General features: G+C 46.2%; 1 long non-coding RNA gene across 1 annotated transcript in view; it reads left to right on the forward strand.

The window, feature by feature from the left end:
- Positions 1-23435, forward strand: part of LOC134980291 (uncharacterized) — a 170404-nt gene that overhangs the window by 138415 nt on the left and 8554 nt on the right. The window contains exon 3 of the long non-coding RNA XR_010190373.1: positions 21546-21626. This is a non-coding gene — a long non-coding RNA (uncharacterized LOC134980291). The remainder of the gene's footprint in view (positions 1-21545; positions 21627-23435) is intronic.

Consider the following 23435-nt stretch of genomic DNA (forward strand, 5'->3'; position numbering starts at 1 on the left):
TGGTAGATCCCCCTTTTACACATTACGGCAGGTAGAGCTCCCTTTTACACAGTACAGCAGGTAGAGCTCCCTTTTACACAGTACGGCAGGTAGAGCTCCCTTTTACACAGTATGGCAGGTAGAGCCCCCTTTTTACACATTACGACAGGTAGAGCTCCCTTTTACACATTATGGCAGGTAGATCCCCCTTTTACACATTAGGCAGGTAGAGTGCCCTTTTACACATTACGGCGTGTAAATTCCCCTTTTACACATTACGGCAGGTAGAGCTCCCTTTTTTTTGTAAAACTGTTTTTATTTTCTCATTTTTATAATGTAAAAATTTACATACAGTGGTGAGTCAAAATGAAAAAATATAGGAATGGCAAAGATACATACATACATCCCAGCATCAACAGAACTGCGAGTGTCTCTGTGCCTTGCAACTCGTACCACTTAATTTCGCATAGCCTATACTTATACACTGTAAACTATCATCACCCACTTATAAACATCATAAAATAATAAGGGAAAACACAAGAAGGGGGGAGACAAGACAAGACAATTCACTCCTTAGTCGCGTGGCATACATACATTACCACATTCCATGGGCTCATCAACCTCAATACAGCAAAGTATTAACTCATATCAATTAGCATCTACATGTTTATTGTCAAAGTCAGAAAAATATCCCCATACACACTGCCATATTTGCACCGCACACTGGTCCGCGCTGCGCATGCGTACGCTCTCCCGTGAAGGCGCATACCCGCAATAGCGTGCACCCGCGGGCGCACGGTATGCGTATTTACGGTAGAGTTTATGTAGTCGTAGCGTGCGACTCATTCGTTACATATTTTCACAATTAATGTAGTTTGTAGATCATGATCCCTTTGATAGTTTCTGAAAGTTTGGTTAATATAGAATGTCCCTGAGCTGAGGAATCCCTCTTTGTATCGTAGGAAGGGTCTAACAGGAGTCATGCAGTAGTGTTTGGTACCCATCGGAAGAGTATTTAAATAGCAATATTCCGGTGTTGGTTTGGAGCGTATTAATCGCTCGTGCGGATAGTTATGGACATAAGAAGTTTATGTCCATTTCTACTATTTACTCATACTCAGGTATGCGGCGGGAAACCTAGTTCCCCACCCACCTGAGCTGTTTGAAATCGTCACAGCCCACCTGTATGAATCAACCTATGACCTTTTGTTATGATACAGGGCCGAATTCCGACGTCCAATGGACAATGGGATTGTAGGGACTGTAGGATTGCATTGTGTGTGGGGCATAAATAGGCAGGCCGACCACATCCAGCTCTCACTCTTCAACGGTTCTCATTGCTGAAAATCGGGTGCTGGATGTCCAGGCGCATGCGATCGTTTCCCCTTGTGCGTAAGTTTCTCTCCGTAATCATTGTCTTACTGTGAGCCAATTTCTCTCATCTCTCTCCATTTCTCTCTCTCTCTCTCTCCTTTCTCTTTTCTCTCACATCTCCCCTAGACTAGTATTGAATTGAATTAGATAGTATTGTATTTTGGTTAGGAAGTCTCTGTTATATTGTAGTGTATCATTTGTACTGTTATCCCCTTTTACAAGTATATTAGATATAATACAGTTAATAGGCTTTGGACCCTAAACCAGTATCTGTGTATTTTCTATAGTGTTAAGTGTTCACTTGAGCGTCGGTGACGCTCAAGCAGCATTGTAGTTAGTCAGGTTACACAAGGTTGCACTTACACCCTGTACTCACATTAAGGTATTCTGTGCATTTCATTGGTATAAGGTTTAGACATAAAGGTATAGCGTTGTGAGCGTCTGCGCCGCTGGTGATCTCCTCGTGGTCTCGAGCGTCCGCTACGCCATAGCGAATCATTACTCTAGTCATAACCAATAACGTGTTGTCCTGTGATCACTGGGCCGTGAGCGAACGTGACGCTTGAGCGTCTCGCCTACGGCTGAGCGATCGTTACGCAAATAGCGTACCCTTACGGTACTTCTTAAGTAAGCAGCGTACAGTGTTCTTAGACTTCATAAAGGGTTGTTTATACGACAAAGGAATTTAGCATTGTCAATTGGGGACTCGTCCGATCCTTCTCATATCTGCACTAGGTAGATCAGCAGACATTATCCCCCCAGCAAAGGGTGGGAGGTTGTCTCGCAGTGCTGACGGGATAAGCGTCTGCTTCGCTTAGATAAAGAGTGCTGAAGGAATCCGGGAACCGGAAGTAAGAACAAAACGCTTGTGTCTTTTAAAACTGTTTATTTCTCTTCTGTCTTGCGTATACACGCACGCATACATATATATCTGCATTTCTTTTTTTCAAATTTCGTATATCACTATTCCTGTTTGCCAATTTTTATAGTTGATAGAAAGTGCTAAAAGAGATTTGCTGTTATTTCATAGTAGAGGTAATAGTTAAAGTATAGACCAACACACGGCTTGTCTGGGAGACAAGGCAGTCAGTGTGGTGTGCGGTAGATGATCAGGGATCATCTACATTGATAAAGGTAGAAATTGTGTTACGGTGGATCTTTGTTTTGCGTACACGTGTCTCTAACAAAGACTAGCGTACGCAATCCAGAGGCAGACGCACGCAGCGTACATTACGCAACGTAGCGTCTGGTTACGCCCACGTAGCTCAAGTCACGAAAAGTTGAATTAGCGCAAAGCGATAATTAGCGCAAAGGCGATAAGTAACGCACAGCGGTAAATAACGCGACGCGGTAAATAACGCAAATCTATTTTTGGAAAAATCTGAAATTTAGTTTAACAGATCCTGCTCCAAATTGGTAACACTGCTGGGCTGAAGAAAAATTTCTGCGCAGAAATAGATATAGAAACAAAGTGTACATGTGTTGAGTGAGTGTGTTTTTATCACATAAGTTTATATAACTTAGAGGTTGAACCAAAAAGGAAAGTCGGGTACTCGTCAAGGAACATACGTGTAAGTGACATATACGGTGGCTAGGGAGGCATCCCTGGTTAAATAATATTTGAGCATTAGAGTATAGCGGACCATAAGGTAACAGACCAGGAGGTCATTAACAGACGGTAACAGACCAGGAGGTCATAAGGTAACAGGTTAAATAGACAAAGAGGTCCGCTATAAAGGTACAAGAGGCACAACGCCTGGGGTGTTGGTGCAGAACCCATATAGGCCATACAAGCTCTTGCTGAAGGAATCGCGGCCGGAAACATCGATTCCATTGATCTTTCAGTACATGACAAGTAGTGCTTATGTACTGAACGATTGGACCGCACGTAATTGTGTGCAGTAGTTAGTAATCTGACCTAATACCATTAGAGTAAAGTGGTCACAAACGCTATTTGTACATTCTGACGTGATTTGTGTAAATTTTTATTTTTAAAGGGAAGTTCGCTGGTCACTCAGGAACTATCTAACAACCCCACCTTTACTGGAAAGAGTAAGTGTCCTGCGGGTAACCCTCATATGTTCCAGTAAACACAGGTTCACAGGGGCCCTGAGTTGGGTACAGCAGCTCTGGTTACAGTGATTGCAGCACTGGCCAACGTGGGCGAGAAGTGAGTGGGGTACTTGGTAAACCGCCACCGCCAGCCTGCCCAGGACATCTTGGTTTGTTTGTAAGGGTTCGCTGAAAACCTTGATATAAAGATCAAAGGAGTAGTAAGCAACACCTGCAGATTATGGGGGCCAGTTGTTCAGGTAGGGGGCGATCAACCTCGGTTCGGGTTGATTTAGGGAACCGGCCAGTCGGGTCGGCAATGTGTGAGAAATATGGAAATCACGCTGAAGTTTTATGTGATGAATGGGAGAGAATGACTGTACATGATGGGGAGAAGTTCCCAAGAATAGGTAGCTTCAGCCCAAAAGTGTTACAAAATTTAAGGAGGAGGATATGTCTCATTGAACCAACAAAGAGACGAAGTAAACATTATGATTATTTGCAGTTATGGCAACAGGAAGGTGAATTACAAAGAGAGTCAATTGACTTTTCTGACTCTTATCTTGAGAAGAGAGACATGGCATCAGGGAGGATTGTGGTTGCGGAGAAAAGCACAAGGTTGAACAATAAAAACGCTCTTAGCAACTGTAGTATAGATCATAAGAATAAGTGTAACAAATGTAACAATGATTATTGTAATGTTGTTGAATGTACAACTATTAACCTATGCAAGTTGCACCCCATGTCAAACTTTCCCCAGGAATACAAGCAAGAAAGTGAGCCCAGAACAATGTCGGCACCTCTTCCAGAAGCCATCCTACAAGACATCCAGGTGGACACGATCAAATCGGTAAAGGCAATAATCAAACCCCCTAACGGAGGGTCAGGTGAGGTCGTGTCCACAGGTACGTACAATGTTTTATATCACGCACAAACAAATGTACCCCATATTGTAAGACCAAAACAAGGTGATGTAGCTGAGTTCGATCCGGTCAGGGTGATTGCAGTCCCCAATGGGAAGACTGGCGATCAGGGAACCATTCCCGTCAAGGACAGTGCAATGCGCCATCCCTGGTCCCGGACAGAATTGAGATCAATCATATCTGATTACCCAGATCCTAGGAAAGATCTAACTGTATGATCAAAGATTCACAGAAGGTATATCAACTCCCTAGACAACGACATAATCATGGTATCCAAGGAATCAGGTAGGTACAGGGAAAGCGGTTGATGGTGATGAGCATCCAAGCGTTTGAGGAGGCATCAAATCAGCCAAGACCCCAGTTCACTGACACTTGGAGAAAGCCAAGGATCTGTTACCATTGTAGAAGAGAAGGGCATTATGCCAACAACTGTAATAACCCACATAAAGTTAGACCCCCTAGACCAAGAAATGAGCGAAATTACAACACACACCATTATAATCAGAGATCAGATAGGAGGAATTTTGAGCCACACCCATGATAGGTAGTCAAGAAAGATGAGCATAGGACTGATGGTAAGCCTGAGGTAACGGTTAATAAATTGGGAGGTCATTCACTGAAAGACACAGGAATGACCAGGTGAAACGTTGTAAATGTATCAGTGAAATGTTTTTTTTTTTTTTCTCTCTCTCTCTCTATCCCCATCTCTGACGAGTATTGGTAAGAATTCACACATTGCATACCCACTTGGTCCTTGCAGAAGTCTACCAAACCCCAGCATGACCTCCGCCACAATGTATTTCTGGCCAGATACAGACAGTGGAGTAATGCAGGTGCTGGTGGGGAGGGACTGCTCAAGGAGACCATTAGACACATAGATATGACAGCCTAATAAGTCTGACAATGTTTTTCTAATGCTAACAATGTTTTCTTAATGTTGACAATGTTTAAAAAAAAAAATGTTTTGTTTCTCTTTTCTTATTGATGGTTATTGTCGAGTTATGTAATGTATATATGCACATGAATTGTTCTCTATCTCTTTTGTTTTTTTTGTGCTTTCTCTCTCTTCTCACTCATGTTTCCATGGTTTAAAGATGCTATGTCACCCCTCAGTTGGACCAATGGTAATGCCAGATTTTTGCTCCTTACAGAAAGATCGTCGGTTGGGAAGGAATATTGCATCACCAGAATGTTCGTTTGGAAGACTGAGAGACAGCACCTTTGAGAGGACAGCAGAACAAGAAGAACAACAAGACGAGAGAACTTATTATCGTAACAAGTTCTCTCCCCCTCAAACTGTTTTCTTATACCCCCTTTACAAATTTCTTCTTTTCTCCTCCTGTAAGATGGACTTGCCCCAAGAGACTGTGATATGGATTTTTCCGTTAACCATGATGTTGACCAGAGCAGTCTGTTTCGGTGAGAGTACCAGTGAGGTCGAGAAAGGATCCAGAAAGGTCCTGATGACTGAGACGGAGGTGTAAATTTCCAATAGCAACTCAATCACCAAGCAAAGGCGAGTACCGGGCACGATCTAACAACCATGTTATCTGTAAACATTTTCTTTGAAGGATTGTTAGTTCAAAAAGAAAACTGTATCTGTAGGCTCGGTAGCAATAATGCCAATCCAGTTTTAATATCCATATGGACCGGCATCCATTGAGTGACTATCACTCTTTAGTGGGTAACGTGTTAAACCAAACAGATTGTTGGGTATGCTCTCAAGTACCTCAGGGTCATAGCAAATCAGGGCTAGTACCATTTCCTTTAACGTTAGGGGAGGTACTTGAGCTAAGTGGTGGGAGACCGGTGGACCGGAGGTTTAACATCTCCAGCCCTCCTAGTTTGAAGCTCCACCGATACCATGTGGATAGGTCCCTCTTATGTTTTAATATCTCCAATCCCCGTAAGCCAGGAAATTGGGAAGTGTCATGGAGCAACCTTACCATGACCTTTTCACACAGAGCAGATAGAATGCCTACAGATACAGAGCTGGTACGCCACATAGCCAGTAGAGGAAAATCTTTCCGGTATCGATATACCTTAGGAAATAGGATTACTAGAGTTGGAGAGGTATCACCAGGATACTGTGCACATATCGTACAAACTGATACGTGCATTAAGCAGATGGAAGAATTAGGGTCAGGAGATTTCACCTGGAAGGTTTGTAACATGGTCATGTCCTTCTCCGTCCCTTATGTTCTCCCCGATGATGCATATTTCATATGCGGGAGAAAGGCGTACAAGTGGCTTGCCCCAAACTCTGAAGGATTGTGTTATATTGGAAAAGTATTGCCTGAAGTGATGACTGTTACACATGACAAAATGAAGGACATACACCGTGGTGCCCAAGCTCCTTATACTCACACTCATTACGAGCACCGAGTTAAAAGACAACTGTCAGAAAGGTTAGAGCATCCGGCCTCTGATCTTATCCATGAATCCACCGGGATTCAGGTTCTGGTAGCGTTAGATTTCACTCGCACCGCTCGAGGAGTGATGAATTATAGATACATTTCCGCACTCGCCAATTTGTTAGATAATATCACTGAAATGTATGATGACACGTTCAGATACACTGGAAGAGAACTTCAAGCGTACAAAACAGAACTAGTTCAGCATAGGATGGTTCTTAATTATCTTACAGCAGTAACAGGCGGATATTGTGTTACATTGGCAACACAGTACGGCATAAAGTGTTGCACGTATATCACAAATAGCACCGAGGATCCGGTAGAGGTCATAGACCAAAAGATGGACGACATTCTCCAATTGAAGTGGGAATTTCGCCGAAAACACAATCTCACCCTTGCTGCTGTAGGAAATGAGCTGACTGGTTGGGTGTCATGGTTGAACCCGCGAAATTGGTTCTCCGGTTTAGGAGACTGGGCTCAAGGAGTCATAATGGATGTTGGAAAGTTTCTACTATGTATCTTGGGTGTCGTTATATCGATTGGATTGATATTTAGATGTGGGCAGGCTTTAATGAAGTGCAAACAAAGTACAAGAGTGATGAGTCTGAGGAGCGAGGAAACTGTAATTAACCTGGATTTGGTATATGACCCAATGATAGAAACCATGATGTGATGAAAATGCGATTATACGGTCCGTTTCTTTCACCTGTTTTTCTGCTTTTCTCCAAGATACAAAGACCCCTTGGACGAGGAAGTTAACGAGACGCTATACAGACAACAGACAAGAACCAAAGATGAAGTTTTGACGACCTATGATATGGACACTTGATGAACTTTGCCATGGATCCCCAGTTTCCCTAGTATTTTAAACTCACGCTAGCCCAACATTTTTTGTAAATCCGATGGCTCTGACAAAGCTATTTGCTCATGCCCAAGGAGCAATACAGCGCAAAGAAGACGACTCTCAACAGATACCGAACACAACTTCAACGACAGATGTACATTTCCCTGACATAGAATATCATTGCATTTTCCATAAGTGTTCTTCATCTTCATCTCTACAACCCTCAGGTAATAACACACATAGTATAGGGAATACAGGCACAGATATCAGCAATCACATATCCCCCCATTCATGTATCATCAACTAAAATGTGCTCCCCATTTTGTTCAAAATCCGAAAAGAGCTCGGTAAAGTTTGACAGCCCATCCACAGACCTGTACCACAGGATAAGAAGGAATTCAAATGTATACTTCGCAATACCTCGAAGCTTGATTTACCACACGTACGGCACGATGATACATGACCCTCCAAACATGGACTCATACACACATGCTTCTGCTTTCTCACTAGGTCATACCCTCTTCACGCCTACTCCTCTCTCCTCCCTCACCCAACCATGGAAATGAATTAACCACTGACATATATTTTTCTCCTTTTGAAATGTTTTCAGGAAGTGGCAGTTATTATTGACTGCCAAAGGGTGGACTGTCAAAGTCAGAAAAATATCCCCATACACACTGCCATATTTGCACCGCACACTGGTCCGCGCTGCGCATGCGTACGCTCTCCCGTGAAGGCGCATACCCGCAATAGCGTGCACCCGCGGGCGCACGGTATGCGTATTTACGGTAGAGTTTATGTAGTCGTAGCGTGCGACTCATTCGTTACATATTTTCACAATTAATGTAGTTTGTAGATCATGATCCCTTTGATAGTTTCTGAAAGTTTGGTTAATATAGAATGTCCCTGAGCTGAGGAATCCCTCTTTGTATCGTAGGAAGGGTCTAACAGGAGTCATGCAGTAGTGTTTGGTACCCATCGGAAGAGTATTTAAATAGCAATATTCCGGTGTTGGTTTGGAGCGTATTAATCGCTCGTGCGGATAGTTATGGACATAAGAAGTTTATGTCCATTTCTACTATTTACTCATACTCAGGTATGCGGCGGGAAACCTAGTTCCCCACCCACCTGAGCTGTTTGAAATCGTCACAGCCCACCTGTATGAATCAACCTATGACCTTTTGTTATGATACAGGGCCGAATTCCGACGTCCAATGGACAATGGGATTGTAGGGACTGTAGGATTGCATTGTGTGTGGGGCATAAATAGGCAGGCCGACCACATCCAGCTCTCACTCTTCAACGGTTCTCATTGCTGAAAATCGGGTGCTGGATGTCCAGGCGCATGCGATCGTTTCCCCTTGTGCGTAAGTTTCTCTCCGTAATCATTGTCTTACTGTGAGCCAATTTCTCTCATCTCTCTCCATTTCTCTCTCTCTCTCTCCTTTCTCTTTTCTCTCACATCTCCCCTAGACTAGTATTGAATTGTATTAGATAGTATTGTATTTTGGTTAGGAAGTCTCTGTTATATTGTAGTGTATCATTTGTACTGTTATCCCCTTTTACAAGTATATTAGATATAATACAGTTAATAGGCTTTGGACCCTAAACCAGTATCTGTGTATTTTCTATAGTGTTAAGTGTTCACTTGAGCGTCGGTGACGCTCAAGCAGCTTTGTAGTTAGTCAGGTTACACAAGGTTGCACTTACACCCTGTACTCACATTAAGGTATTCTGTGCATTTCATTGGTATAAGGTTTAGACATAAAGGTATAGCGTTGTGAGCGTCTGCGCCGCTGGTGATCTCCTCGTGGTCTCGAGCGTCCGCTACGCCATAGCGAATCATTACTCTAGTCATAACCAATAACGTGTTGTCCTGTGATCACTGGGCCGTGAGCGAACGTGACGCTTGAGCGTCTCGCCTACGGCTGAGCGATCGTTACGCAAATAGCGTACCCTTACGGTACTTCTTAAGTAAGCAGCGTACAGTGTTCTTAGACTTCATAAAGGGTTGTTTATACGACAAAGGAATTTAGCATTGTCATTATGAAGAATCCAGGAGGTATTTTCAAAGAGCCTTTCAATATGACCCTGTGTATCAATGTCTAGACTGTCAATGTTAAGCTCCCATTTCGAGTAAAAGCGAGCGACTCCCCTCTCAATGTCTGGCAAGGTGGCTTGGCGCTCGAAGTAGAGAACCCGTAAAAGAACATTTTTTAATTCCCCCAAAGAGGGAGACGACTGTTTCGTCCAATGATTCAAAATAACCTTGTTAGCCACCGTGAGGATGACCGTGAGAATGGGCGTAACTCGCTTCCTATCCGGGTCAAGAGGCCAGCCCTCAAAACAGTTGCATAAACAAGCTATGGGGTCTCTGGCGACCCCCAATGGGAGAGTTCTATTAATAAATACAATAACTTTGTTCCAAAACGTAGCAATCTTCCTAAATGTCCAAAAACAATGAAAAAGGGAAGCCCTTGACATGTGGCATTTTAAACATTCACTATTCCCATCCGGGATCATATGCACTCTTTGGGCCGGGGCTATGTAAGCCCTGTGTAATAACTTAAAGTACACTTCCTGAAGCTGAGCCGAGTGTAGATATTTAAATGTATACTGACAGGATTTCAGTAGAATTGGTTGCACCGGGAAGACCGGTACATCCCCCTCCCAATTACAAACCGTACGTTTCCATAGCTTTTCCGTCTGTATCACCCGTAAATGGTCATAATAATAAGATAAACGATAAGCCGAGGCATTCGTGAGAGTGAGGAGAGTGGCTATCGGATCCTGTTTGTCTGGCGAGGTCATAGGGACAGCCATAGTAATGACAAAATGTCGGGCTTGCAGGTACATATAAAAATTTGAGTTTGCTATACCATATTTGGACTTTAATTCCTCAAAGGAGAGCACATGCCTTCCCCCAGGGTCAAATACGTCTCTAATAGACGAAATTCCCCGCTCCCGCCACTGCTTAAAGTTAGCATTTTCCAGCCCAGGACTGAAGCAGGGGTTCCCCCAGAAAGTTGTGTAACGGGAGGAGGCCGGGTTTCTATGTAATTTTGAATTGGAATAGTGCCAGGCTTCATGAGTATCTGAAAGGATAATATTCGCCTTGAGTGATGCCGGCTGCTTGTTCCTTGGGGTGTGAAGGAGGGCGCTGGGAGAGAAGGGGGCAAACAGTTCCTCCTCCAATGTATAATTGGTAAAACAAGAACGCTGCCATAACCAGTCTGTAACATAGCGGAACATCACCGCTCTACTAAACGCTTCCAAGTCTGGAATCCCCAGCCCCCCCTCCGCCCTTGGCATCTGAAGTTTAGCATAAGAAATCCTTGGTTTCCTCCCCCCCCCCCCCCCATAAGAATTTAGAGAACATGGAATTTACAGACCTACAGTCTTTTTTTGTAAGGCGTAATGGCGGCATCTGCAAAATATAGGAGAGCCCGGACAGCCGTCAGGACCGGGGCAACGTTAACTGTATACAGCAGTTCCAGTGATGTGGGTATCATTATCCCCAAATACTTAAGAGCCCTCTGGGTCCTAGGGAACTGGGACAATATCGGGTGCCTATTGAAGGAGGACGCATCTCCCGATAGAGGCATGAGTTCCGATTTGGAAAGATTAACCTTGTAACCCGCAAAGGATCCAAAGCCATCAATGATGGAGACTATAGGTCCTATCGACCTGCTGGGGTCAGCGATAAATAGCAACATATCATCAGCAAACAACGCTATCTCAACCGCCAGCCTGCCCACCAAAATGCCTCTAAAGGAAGACGCGCCACGGAGGGCTATCGCCAGTGGCTCCAGGGCCAGGGCAAATAGCACCGGTAGAGCTCCCTTTTACACAGTATGGCAGGTAGAGCTCCCTTTTACACATTACGGCAGGTAGAGTTCCCTTTTACACAGTACGGCAGGTAGAGTCACCTTTTACTCATTACTGCAGGTAGAGTCACAAGAGACATTACACTGGGACACACATTCATATACGTGACTGCCATTGGCAATGCTGCCTTACACGTCCAGAAGACAAATTGTGTGTGACCCCCGGGCCCCTTACTTATATCCTCCGCCACCACAACACCCCCACATCCTCACACTCTGCGCTAGTTCTGCGCCTAACACAGGACTGGATTAAGGTTGGTGGGGGCCCCGGACAACAAACATGTAAGGGCTCCTAGAATAGGTAATAGAGAACACTTTGTGCGCAAAAAAAAAGCAGCCAACCAAATATGATACTTCTAAGAGGATTCCTTCACCCCTCACCACAAATGTCAAATATACAAAAATTCGACTCCCTCCCCAAATCCCAGGTTATTCGCCAACTCACCCCCTTGGAGCGTCTATGTATTTACTCCCCTATGAGGCAGGGTATTATCTCTATACTCTATGGTTTACTACGATCCCTGAAGGCAACAAGCACCCTCCCCCATGAACATAGGTGGGAGCGGGACCTAGGCCCTCCACCTGATGAAGACTCATGGGAAACCATTAGACAAAAAGTAGCCCAATCATCAATTTCCTCTCTTGTGAAGGAAAACTCTTATAAAGTCTACACCAGATGGTATCGGGTCCCAGCAACAATGCATAAGATCTTCCCCGGGTCCTCCCCACTGTGCTGGCGTGGTTGTGGCCAGATTGGAGACTTTAAACACATCTGGTGGTCATGCCCCAAAATCCATACGTTCTGGTCTCAGGTGGAGGCGCTCTTAGGCTCTGTCTTTTGTTCACGGATAACTCTGGGTCCCTGGTCAGCTTTGCTGGGCCTACCCTTACCCAACCTAGACAGCCAAGCTAATAGCTTAGTGCTCCAAATCCTACATGCAGCTCGCTGTGTAGTAGCAAAAAATTGGAAAAACACCAATGCTCCCCCTAGGAGCATGCTAATAGCAAAAATCTGGCATATCTCCACGATGGAGAAAATCACAGCCTCCTTACATGACAGATCGGACAAATTTAGGAGGATATGGGAACCATGGTTCACCTATACTACGCCCCCCGCTACTGGAACCTGACGAGATGTGTCACACGGTGAGGCAGTTCTCTATACCATACAGGACCCAATAAACATAAGAGATGTAATACAGACCCTGGGGGTACAGATGGTATGATTTGTAGCTGGGAAGTATTACCCTCCCATCTTATGTATTCACTTAGACCGCTTCTCTGACGAACCACCATTTTCCCATCCCCCTCCCCCCCTCCCTTTCCTCTCTTTCCCCCCATTCTTTTTCTCTCTTCTCTTCTCAGAACCTTTCTTATTATTTTATTATTATTTTCTTTTTTCTTTTTTTCTGCTTGTTTGATGTTTAAACATAAAAAATTATGATGGTCGTGACATGCATATACTGGATATTGTTACAATTTACCCTTGTTTCTGTAATATTTGGTTACCCCCCCTAGGGGATAACTTGTATATGATTAAGCATCTACTTGGAGCTGTCATCTCTTGTCTGTTCTGTACCTGCATGCTCGACTTTTCTTTAATAAAAATATTAATTAAAAAAAAAAATATATACAAAAATTCGGAGAAAACACTTAGCCGGCACTGTCAGATCATATTCTCATTTCTGCCTCCTCCTTGAACTTGACAGAGTCAAAAGGTTGTGACATGGACTTAGGTTGACGGGGTCAAAGGTTCCACATGCAAATGGTCGACACAGAGAAGGTCGACACGTGGTTTTTCATGATTTTTAGGGTTATGGTTTGGGTTGGGCACTTGGGGGAGGGTTAAGGTTAAGCTGCAGAAGGGGACGGTTATGGTTAGGAACCAGGGGGAGGGTTATACACCACTGGGAGGGTTAGGATTAGGGTTAAAATAACAAAAAAAGTTGAACATTTAATTGTCAACCTTTTGACCATGTCTACCTACTGACTATTTACTGTTGATCTTTTAATCCACACCCTACAAGGGTAATGGTTTCTCACCAGTAACGTTGTCACTACACAAACTCTTTATTACTCTGGGTTCTGCAGAGCTGGAAGCTGGGAATATTTCCTTTACATTTGATTGATAACTGTCACTCCGTCACCCAGAGTGTTATCAGACAGTTATCAATCAAATGTAAAGGAAATGTACTTATTTAGCTACTACTAAGCTTGCACTTCGTGGATAGTAAATATGGTGACCACACCCCTGTGACAGTTGCGTTGCTTATGTATATATACATATGAAGTCTTTTTTTTTTCATTCATTCATTTCCGCTGTCACTATCCAAAGATGACAGTAACAGAGACCTGATTAGCGTTGCCCCTTGTTTCATATGTAGACAGTCTGGATTTGCCATTTTCTCACCTTTACCAGTTGGAACAACAGGAACATGACACATCGGTCCTTTGATCCACCCATACCACACATAGGGGTACATTTACTAAAGCTTCTAAAAATCAAAAGTTGTGGTGTTGCCAATAGCAACCAATCAGGTTCTAGCTATCATTTCTATATTGCATCCTAGAAAATGGTAGGTAGAACATTTCCGGGAAAATGGCCGCGGCTCCATTTTCCTGGCGATTTGTGCAGCGCTGCCGACGCTGGGCAATGGAGTGAGTATTGAAGAGTCATGTCCTCATTATAGATACACCACTGCCTCCCCGTGTTTTATATGGGGAAGCTGTCAGCAGAGAAACCAGACAAATCTTTGCGTCGGTCGCGGTTACCGCTAGTGCTAACATATTATCTACGCAGCACTCCCATGACGTATTAGGATGACACCCTTTTGCTGCAAAAAACACCCATTTATACACAGACCGTAAGGATTTAGGGGGTAATTCAGATGTAAATTTTGCATATCTACAATCAGTTTCTCAGACACGCCAGCCAGAGTGACACATCCTGCTTATATTAAGTCATTGTTACCCAGATAATCCATCTATACGCAGGCAGCAGACACACTACCAGCTTGTTCAGGGTCTCAGAAGACATTCTGGATTCAGTCTACATGTGGTGGCTTTGATGATATAAGCCAGGCTTTTTCAACCAGTGTGCCGCGACCAGTTGCAAGGTGTGCCGCGGAGCCAAAGCAGCTTCCTGCACCTTCAGAGGGAACTGTTGGCCCGGGCTCTTCTTAAAGGATCAGTCGTGCTCCGGCCGTGACCTATGCCTTGGAGACACGGCGGTGTGATATCATAGGTCACGCTGCTTAAGTATTCGCAGAACTCCACTATGAACAACCCCCGCCACTGAGGGACAGGGAGGAGGACAGCTGACCGGTAGGGGCTAATATTTGTTATTTTATTTCTCCTGTTGGGAACAATAGGATTTATGTGGGGAGAATAAGGATTTATGTGGGGAGCAATGTGATTGATTTATGTATGAGCAACATGATTTATGTGGGGAGCAATGTGATTGATTTATGTGGGGAGTAATAGAATTTATGTGGGGAGCAATGTGATTGTTTTTTCTATGTAAGCCAATGTATGTGTGGATTTTTTTTTTTTCTGTGAGGGCCAATGTGTGGTTTCCATACCTCCCAACTTTCTTCTCTTGGGAAGCGGTACACGCGCGCGGCGAAGCCGCGCTTGCTCCCGAAAAGGGGGCGTGGCCTACGAAAAGGTGGCGTGGTTTCGCGGGAGGACCCGCGATCGCGAGTCACGCCCCCGTTTTCGTCACTGAGGGGGCATGCCCAGCGCTCTGTGAGCCGCTGGCATGCTCCCTATCCCTCCGTCTGCACTGAATAGACGCTGTGCGCATGCGCACAGCGTCTATTCACCGCTGCTCTGCTAAGCAGGGCAGCGAGAGACAGAGCCTCCCAACTGCCCCCCCCACCGCGGGACACTGCGGCCCGCGGGTGGGACAGCGGGACAGTCCCCAAAAAACGGGACTGTCCCGCGAAAATCGGGACAGTTGGGAGGTATGGGTTTCTGTTTTTCTCCTGTGGGGAACTGATGGTGTGCCTTGGCAATTTTAAAATATTGTTCGGTGTGCCGCGAGTAAAAAAAAAGGTTGAAAATCACTGATATAAGGGATAAGACCTCATTAGTTTTCGGGGTAGAATTAAAAGTGCAGGAGCAGCTCCAGTGCGGTGTCGTTGTTGGACCTGGTAGTGCCGATGCGGGGTAGCGGCTCCGGGTGGATTAGGCACAGAGAGGTGAGAATTGGACAGAAGGGATTTGAGAAGGCTTCAAACGTTGCTATTCTCTGAACCTGCCAAACACGACAGGACATTTGCCTTAGGGGGTTATTCAGAGATAGACGCTGATCGTTGTATAAGCAGCAAGATCTATGTCCATCTCCTCACGTGCTGGGGGCCGCCTATACCCAGCTTGTGCAGCGCTGCCACACAAGAGAATTGCAGATGCATCAATTTGTGGTTGACCCCTGCCTGCGCTGGCTGGTGGTCCGGCACCATTTTTTATTTTTACAAGCAAACGCGCGGCTGCGTCCAGATCTGAATGACCTCCTTTATTTCAGTCATGTAGCAGATGGTTGCTATACGCTTATGTGTGATAGTAGAGTGCTTAGGCTGAATGTGATGTTCCCCATGGTAACTGTGTACATTCCTGCTATTGGTGGTCATTCCGAGTTGATCGCTAGCTGCATTTGTTTGCAGCGCAGCGATCAGGCTAAAAAAACGGCAGTTCTGCGTATGCATTTTTAGACAAGAGAATGGTGCGACTCTCAGTCACTGTGTACCTATGTGTGTTATTGATCTACCTCAAGCATTGCTATTGAACAAACTTAAATCATTTTCCTCAAAAATAAAATCAACACTGAAGAAGTTTATAAAGAAATAATCGGACACCGCAGTTTATTTGATCTTTCTAAGGCGTGAAAGCCAGTTGTTAGCATACAGAGTCTAGTCAAACGCTCTTGTCTCGCACTGATTTTTACGAGAGCTGACTGTGCAGATCATGTGACGTCAAGACCAGCGATCATATGACCAGAACGCCGAGTCTGTAACTTGCCTTTAGACCTTAAGCAACGTCTGTTTTCCATTGTGGAAATCACATGATTTCCTGTCAGCAGACAGCGGCCTGGATATTGCAGCGAATAACTATGACACATGTTAGTCTGAAGAAAAAGAAGAAAAAAACAACCCACAAATTAAGTAAACGTGTTAGCCCTTCTATTTATGGATTTTGAAAGAGATTTTCATGCTGTATATACCATATAGGGAGCAGAATTACACAGGATTGGTCTGAGAAGGGGGGTGGTGTGAGGTCGAACCCGGAAACGCTGGCCTGTTTATAAAGCAATGTAAAGCATTGATCTTCTACCATGAAAGGTATGCTGGGAGTTGTAGTTCTGCAATGGCTGGTGATGCACAGGTTATTCAGGCCAGCAGTGTACTTGTAGCTTCACTTCATCTCAGATGGACGTCTTGCCTGCTTTTGAGTGTTCTGCGTATATCTTGCGTGTTTTCGTACTGCACATACCCCGGAACTGAGACTTACACAACTACACATGATGCAGCGTTGTTTGGATTTTAAACAGTGGTGAATTTTTCACAATAAGCTGTGATCCCACAAGCTGGTCTAAAAGTCACCATACACTGGGAAAATTCCATACGTAGGTGAAATGTGCACTTTTCAACAAAATGCAACTTTTGGGATAATTCAGACCTGATCTCTGCTGTGAATTTTCGCATAACGGGCGATCAGGTCTGAACTGCGCATGCATATGCACCGCAATGCACAGGCGTGACGGGGAGCGCCAGTCGGTGATGGGATGGTGCGATAAATCTGATCGCACCGGCGAACGCATGGAGATTGACAGGAAGAGGGCGTTTGTGGGTGGCAACTGACCGTTTCTAGGGAATGTCCAGAAAAACGCAGGAGGGACCCGGCATTTTGTGGGAGGATTCCTGACGTCAGCTCCGGCCCCGATCGTCGCAGCGGCTGAGTAATTCCTGGGCTGTGCAGAGCTGTTTGTGCAGCTCTCCAGCACAAGCGTTCGCACACCTGCACACATCTAATACCCTCCCCCTGTAGGCGGCGACCACCTGATCGCAGGGATGCCAAAAAACGCATCCTAACGATCAGGTCTGAATTACCCCCTTTTGTTCACAAAATTATTTATTGTTAAAATGCAGATAGCCTTTAAGAATGCCTTGAAAAGACACAAAACATGAATCACCAACAGGAATGCATTTGAAATGCAATTTCGCGCGTTAGACCAGATGTACCGTATTAATGTGAGTTCAACATGAATGGGTGAGTCGCACCTGTATGTGTTCTCCAAATAATGGCAACCATATAGACACTATTCTGTGATTAAAGACCAGCCTGTACAATGGGGGTCATTCCGACCCGATCGCTCGCTACAGTTTGGTGCAGAGATTGGGTCGGAACTGCGCATGCGATGGCTCATGGCAGTCGTCGGTGCCCAGCGATCGCCTCTGAGACAGAGGCGGTCGCTGGGCGGGAGGGGGCTGAACAGCGGCGTTAAGCCGCCGTTTAGGGGGAGCAATCCGGCCAACGCAGTCGTGGCCGGACCGTTGGGGGGGCGGGCCAGGGCGGCTGCGTGACATGTCACGCAGACGCTGCGACCAGCGGGAGCGACGAGTAATTCCCGGCCAGCCGCAGGAGCTGCGCTGGCCGGGCGTTACTCCTCAAATACAAAGGCAGCGCTGCTGTGCAATGCTTTTGTACTTGTGCGGGGGGGCCGCTGTGCGATGCTTTTGTACTTGTGCGGGGGGGCCGGCACTGACATGCGGGGCGGACTAGCCCTGTGCTGGGCGTCCCCCCACATGTGTGAGTTAATGATCGTAGCTGTGCTAAATTTAGCACAGCTACGATCAACTCGGAATGACCCCCAATGAACGTATGAAGCCTTGCAGCAATGACAATCAGACACTAGATGGCGCTATAACGTCACAGAAAGACAAGGCACAGGTCACCCTTCTCTGCAGTATATAGTATAATATAACAGTTCTAGTGTAATGCAAGCATTCTACCCCAGACAGTGCATAACACAAGTACACATGACGCCTCCTGGAAGACCATGACTACCCCTCACTAATGGCCAAATCCTCTCTATAATAAAAGCAGCCAGAAAATACATTTACTACAAAGAGCCCCTTACCCGACCGGGCACTGACAATCTACTGTACCGGGAACCAGTGGCGGATCCAGGGGGGGGCACTCGGGCCCGTGCCCCCCCTGTCATTTGTGGCCCCATCCGTCCGCCCCCCCCCCCCCGCTTGTGTCACTGAGACACGCTGCCGCTCAGTCCGGCGGCAGCGTGTCTCCGCTGTCAGGAGGAGAGCGCGGCTATATGGCGGCGTGTTACGGACTTCAAACCAGCCGCCGGTTTGTGAGCCAATCAGAGCTCGCGGACCGGCAGCCAATCAGGAGCCGCCGGTCCGCGAGCTCTGATTGGCTCACGAACTGGCGGCTAGTTTGAAGTCCTACACGCCGCCAGACATAGCCGCGCTCTCCTCCTGAGACCCTCAGAGCCAGCCGGGCAGAGAAGCAGCAGCAGCAGCAGCGGTAAGCAGCTGCAGAACTGCTGTGGGGGCATTTGTATACCTGCTGTGGGGGCATTTGTATACCTGGCACTGTGAGGGCAATTGTATACCTGGCACTGTGGGGGCAATTGTTTACCTGGCACTGTGAGGGCAATTGTTTACCTGGCACTGTGGGGGCATTTGTATACCTGACACTGTGGGGGCATTTTTGGATCTGGCACTGTAGGGGCATTTTTGGATCTGGCACCGTGGGGGCATTTTTGGATCTGGCACTGTGGGGGCATTTTTGGATCTGGCACTGTAGGGGCATTTTTGGATCTGGCACTGTGGGGGCATTTTTGGATCTGGCACTGTGGGGGCATTTGTGGATCTGGCACTGTGGGGGCAATTGTGGATCTGGCACTGTGGGGGCAATTGTGGATCTGGCACTGTGGGGGCAATTGTGGATTTGGCACTGCACTATTGGGGGCATATGTCTGTGTATCACGTCTCATTTTAATTGGCCACACTCACTATATGACTGCGGGCATTACTACAGGCAACATTACTACTGGGGGCAATAGGGGCATTGCATAAGGGGCACCACTACTATGGGGTCTATATAAGGGGCACTACCAGTACAGTGGACATTGCATAATGAGCGCTACAACTGTGGGCATTGTATAAGAAGCGCCACCTCTTATGCACCGAAGCCGCACGCAAATGTACTTGCCCCTTCCATGGTGCCCCCCCTATCATTTTCTTCTGGATCCGCCCCTGCCGGGAACTGGAAACGGATCCTTCCCAGGTGCGACCCGGCATTGGCAATATGCCGGGTCGTGTTGCCATCGGGGGCAGGAGTGAAGCCAGCATCGGGTGCGGGGGCGGCGCTGGGAGATGAGATCATCTCCGCGCCTCCTCTGCCTATGCTGTGAACGGGTCCCGGGTGACCCGGCAACCCGTTTACACTGCACCTAACCCTGGAATAACCCTTCTTTATTCCCGGGATGAATTACCGGGTGGGGTTACCCGGGAATTCGTCAGTGACCTCTTTCACACCGCACAGCGACCGCATGGACCTGGCAATATACCGGGTTATTTGTGCGGTGTGAAAGGGGTATTAGAGTATTGCATCTGTCCTGCAGGGGTACAATGGGTAAGCAATGTATGCTGTTAGATGGATGGAGCTCGCAGGCGGAAGATGATATTTGTTGTACCCTGTATGATTTAAGGGCCCCCTACACTAGAGCGATAATGCCCGATTTCAGCCCAATTCGTGCATTCGGCTCGATATATCGGCTGAAATCGGGCATTTTAGAGGTGTTCCCAAACAGATCCGATCCGCGTTCCCGTGAGCATCGGATCGGATCCTCCAGATTGAATGTGCTGCACATTCAATCTGGTCCGACCTGGGGGCATGGCTTGGGATCGCCCAGGATCGCCAATATATATCGTATGCAAACAGAGCCGGCCCTAACCAATATGATGCCCTAGGCAAGATTTTGGCTGGTGCCCGCTAGCACCGCCGCTAGTTCTGTAGGAGATGCCTGGCATGAGTCAGCTGGCAGCTCTGCTAATGTCGGGTGCCTTTTGTTTATGAAAATGCATTTTATTTGCATTACTATGTGGCTAGGATGCACAAGCAGCTTCTGCTGATTAAAATGATATGCAGTATGCCTATATTCTGTGTGCGACTGCGGCTGTATCTGCATAAGAAATGCTACATTACAGTGATTTCCAGGAATACACTGCAACGTAGCATTTCTTATGCAGATACAGCCGCAGTCACACACGGAATATAGGAATGCCGCATATCATTTTAATCAGCAGAAGCTGCTGGTGCCCCTAAGCATACCAAATGCCCTAGGCATTTGCCTAGTTTGCCTATGCCTAAGGCCGGCTCTGTATGCAAATGGGAAGCATACGATGTATCTTTGCCGATCCTGCCCCCCGGGAGGCTGCCGGGGTACCTCCTACATGAGATGGTTGTAGTGTATGGGGCCCTTTACAAAACATAATTTGCAGCAGTCAGTGAACAGTGTCGGACAGATGCATGAAGGGAACACCGGGGAATACAGTGGTAAGGGACCATGCTTAAGGGGTGTGGCCAGCCAACACAGAGGAACTTGGCCAACCATTAAAGTGGACATAGCCTGCAAAGAACAGGGCCCCTTTACAAAGGAGGGGACAGGAGTGTGTACTGATCTGAGCACCATGGTCTACCAAGTTACTAACCCTCTAGTAGAGTAACAATGTATAATTTTAGGCAGTGGGTCCCGCGGGAGATTTATCCTGTACGCCTGTGGGCTAGTAGCGGGCATGTAGTGACGATAAACTACCTGCTGTATTACAAGATCCAAGTGCAAACGGCAGTTCATTGCCAATCACATACATAGGAATATATGGGACACGCTGATTGTTCCTGCCACGTTCTGATCAAATGTTGTGTCCCCTTTCTTGAAGGGCAAAAGGCGAATGCCCCTTATTAATGGTAGATATTAATTACACAGGCATTATTATTTTTCCTTCCTGTGATGCACAGTTAGCTGAAAATATTGTGTGCTCCACAGGCTCACTAGTGTGGTCCAGATACTAGAGCGGTGCCCAGCAATCCTACAGGCTCCTGAGGTTGGAGGTACTTGCGATTCAAGGTATTGAACATGTTACCCCCAGAGGAGGTGATAGATATATCCAGCTATGCAAATGAGAAGCCCATGGGGACACTAATACCAAATGGGCTTAATGAAAATATTGAGATGAATAATATCAGGAAGTAATTCATTGTCTTTTCGCTCTGTGCTCATGTTTTGCATTAGACTGTTTGCATAATAGAAACAGACATTGTTAGTGACTGCTGCTGTTATTTGCATTGGGGCTTAGAACCATGGACGCTGCCATTACATTTTCTGTTGCCATTACCTCTAGCCTACTAGCCAAGTTAGTGAGAGTAACGGACTCTACACACTGGCCGATTGGCCGCCCAGGTGCCCGACGGCTGATACGGTCGACGGACGACCCGGCAGCAGGAGGGGGGGGGGTATTGACGGGGGGAGTGAAGTTTCGTCATTCCCCCCGTTGCCCGTCCTCATAGCCCTGCATGCTTATATGTACGAGATCGTCCATATTGGCCTGCATGCATAAGTGACGGGGCACCAGCGATGAACAAGCGTGGGGTTGTGCATCGTTCATCGCTGGTGCCTACACACTGAACGATATGAACGGGATCTCAGTCATTAATGAACGACATCGTTCATATCTTTCAGTGTAATCAGTAAATGTGTATGGCCCATAAGGTAGCTCAATAAGCACTGTATTGAATTGGCTAGTTTAAGTTTGTACTATATAGTAATTAATTGCAGTAAAATAAATCTAATTGATAGCTGTATAAGAGCAGTTATTTAGTATTATTCATATTAATTAGACCATATATATGTGTGTGTATATATATATATATATATATATATATATATATAAATAACATCAAGGTGCATTGCAGAGTATTAGAGCATGTGACCTTGACTTTGTTGTTGCAGTGTCCACTAGACTACCTGACCTGACATTAGGAGATAACCAGAGAGTGTATTTCTAGTAATAAGTAGAAACACTAAAAGCTTTTGTGTGCTACTTTGTGGAGTAATTTAGGGGGTAATTCCAAGTTGATCGCAGCAGGAATTTTTTTTAGCAGTTGGGCAAAACCATGTGCACTGCAGGAGGCGCAGATATAACATGTGCAGAGAGAGTTAGATTTGGGTGTGGTGTGTTCAATCTGCAATCTAAATTGCAGTGTAAAAATAAAGCAGCCAGTATTTACCCTGCACAGAAACAAAATAACCCACCCAAATCTAACTCTCTCTGCACATGTTACATCTGCCTCCCCTGCAGTGCACATGGTTTTGCCCAACTGCTAAAAAATTTCCTGCTGCGATCAACTTGGAATTACCCCCTTAGTTTGCCACTTTTTAAATGTCTTTTAAATGTATATCAAATTCATTGGAAAGTATACATCCCTTTGTAGTATCTCTATGGATGTCAGGGGTGATTCAGACCTGATCGTAGATGTGCTAAATTTAGCACATCTATGATCAGTTCTCTGACATGCGCCCAGTACAGGGCTAGTCCGCCCGGCATGTCAGGCCCCCCCCCCTTCTCCCCCCTCATGGGTGCGATAGCATCGCATGGCGGCAATGCTTTCATACCCAACCACGTAGCTCCCTACCTGCGCAGCCTAGCTGCGCTGGCTGACGGCTACCCGCCGTGTTCTGGGTCGCAGCGGCTGCATGTGACATCACGCAGCCGCAGCGGCCCACCCCCGAAATGCTCCGGCCACACCTGCGTTGTTCGGACCACACCCCACTAACGGCGTTCTGACGGCATTGGCCCGCCCCTTCCCGCCCTGTGACCGCCTCTGTCTGTCACCATCTCACTGGCTGCACATGTGCGGTGCGCCCTGCGTAAAGGGT

The sequence above is a fragment of the Pseudophryne corroboree genome, chromosome 12 (assembly GCF_028390025.1).
Source record: "Pseudophryne corroboree isolate aPseCor3 chromosome 12, aPseCor3.hap2, whole genome shotgun sequence".
In the NCBI taxonomy this organism is placed as follows: domain Eukaryota; kingdom Metazoa; phylum Chordata; class Amphibia; order Anura; family Myobatrachidae; genus Pseudophryne; species Pseudophryne corroboree.